Genomic DNA, 2,565 nt, shown 5'->3' on the forward strand with positions numbered 1-2,565 from the left:
AGACACAGAGTGGCTCGTATCAACCTTTAAATTACTTTACTTTGTGTGTACTTTTAACGTACTGGCATTTTCCGACATTGTTTTCTTTGCGCTCCCTGAATGGGCACCAAGCCTAAGCATGGTTGTCAGGCCGCTCGTTATCATTATTAATTTGTGGGGCTTTACGTGCCAGAACAACGATCTGATTAGAAGGCACACCACACTGAAACGCTCCGCAAATTTTGACCATCTGGTGTTCTTTAACGTGCACCTACGTCGGGCAGAATATGGGACTCCAGCATTCCAATTCCATCGAAATGTGGCCTTTACCGTAAAGTTTCCTAATATACCCTAGAGGAAACTCTGGCGCTAGTGTCTATGGGAGCTGCAACGCACGGCGCTTCGGCGAATACGAGGATGATGGGTAGTACACACATTTGTCTAATCTTCGTACTTCCGGTCTGCTTCTGACTCCGTGTGTGTTCGTGTGGCTTGGAGCTGTTTTCTCACGAAACAAAAAATAAGCAAATGTTCAGCGGTAGCGCTTCACCACGTTATTCTTCTAGACTTACTTTTCCAAATCGGGTCACGAAGTTCAAAAGGCTTGAATCTTTCTTTCAAAACGAAACCGAGACACAGCAATAAACGAAGCCGGAAATCTATGACTCGCCTCCCGCAAGTACGAAGACTCAAATGTGTGTACTGCTCATCATTCCCATGGTCGCTGAACGATCGCAACGACAAAGTTCCCTCTAGCTAATTTTAGGAAACTCTATGGCCTCCACGGCCGTAATCGACACCGTGACTTTCGGGTCAGCAGCCCAAGAACCGACGCAGCCATCTACGACCGAGATGTCAATGTTCGTTATCGATAAAAATACATCGGACAAGGAAGAGCGAAGAAATGATTGATTAAGCTGAAGTCGCTACAAGCTCGTATAATAGTGGGCTTTCAAAGGTAAATATAGGAGGGAGAGACAAACAAGATAAATAGCCAGTCGAGCTTGTACATGAGTACATATGGCAAACAAGTAGGGTGGCTGCTGCTTTCGGACTTGTTTAAAAATGTATGGTAATAGAAATCTGCGTAATTATCAGTATTTAACAACAAAGCAAGAACGCCTGCCTTATCGAGAGAGCAGGAAGGAATGACGCTTGGCGCGTGCGTGCCTGAGGTAATATTGCAGGTATGTAAGAGCCCCGCACAATATAGCACTCATGTCACCCACCGAGTTTTCGGATCTCCCTATAGCAAGGTTCTACTCGTTCCAGAGATACCCTGCATGCTAATCTCAAACTATGATGTCATTGCCGGTTTGGCAAACGAGACAATAACAACTCTACAAGTTGGAATCACTGGGTGGTGATGGTGAAAAACATGTAGTGAACGAGACAACTGTAGACTCATGCAGGAGCCCTACATACTGGTAGGAGGGACTATTCTGCGTGAATCGGACGAGCTCCATTCAGTGAAAGCCACATGTTGTCAGCAATGGATGACCAAACAGTGTCCAATACTGCTACAAAGGCTGTTTTAGACTTTTTTAAAAGCACCGGGCTAGATACTAGACTGTAGGGTGCTATGCTAAGTGGCTACTGTGCATACGCATCACCTCTTCTTGTCATCATAATCATCCTTGATCTCTCTTTCCTTCCTTTATCTCCTGTGTAGAGTAGCAGGCTAGAGTGAACTAGCTCAGGCCGACCTCTCTGCCTTCTAATAAATTCTCACTCTCTCTCTCTCTCTCTCTCTCTCTCTCTGGAACCCACTGGTCGAAGCCGCCAGTCTGGCCCTTTCGACTAAAACCTATTGGGTCTAAAGGCCTGAGCAACCAATTGAAGCAGGGTGACGTGCCAGTGCTTTTTGGTAGGGTTCGGGTGGGGGAGGAGAGCTGGCTGCTCGTGTTATGCATTTTGTCAGGTTTCGTAGTAGTGGAGGGGTATTTGCGTGGAATTTAAAGCTACAGCAATCACTACACAATTGAGATATTTATTTATTTATTTATTTGTTTGTTTGTTTCCATCGTACTCCATGCTCGGAGCTGGAACTGCACGGTGCTTCGCCGTACCAACATTCTGTATCGAGAGGTAACAATGTCGTGCATGGAATGATGAAATCAACAATTGAAGGCAACGGTGAAGTGTCTCAAACTAAAATAGCAAGTGACACAGATTTTAAGATCACATGTTCATATCAGAAGCGGCTGACCAACGTCAAGCCACCATCGAGAGAGCATCAATTATTGGAGAAACGTCGCCAACGCGTAAGCGTGTGAGAGTGGCGCACTTTCAAGTGCCTCATGCCTGTATGAACACGCGCATTCCTGTTCACTCATCGGCGCTGGGCTTTTCGCGAACTGTGCCACTTACACCACCACCGAAATGTGGAGCGTGTGAAGTTTTCGCTTAGAAAGGTTCATGTAGTAAACAGTGTCGTCCCTTGGCGAACACAGTGCAGCATGGCCGCGCTGTGCGCACCACCAGTGCACCATGCATATTCGCGCATGGTAGCGTATAGTGGCGCATGCGCAAAGAGACCCATGAAAGAGACTTCACATCGCGTGCTACAGCGATAGAGCGAGCGCG

This window comes from Rhipicephalus microplus, chromosome 3 (assembly GCF_043290135.1).
Source record: "Rhipicephalus microplus isolate Deutch F79 chromosome 3, USDA_Rmic, whole genome shotgun sequence".
Taxonomy (NCBI): Eukaryota; Metazoa; Arthropoda; class Arachnida; order Ixodida; family Ixodidae; genus Rhipicephalus; species Rhipicephalus microplus.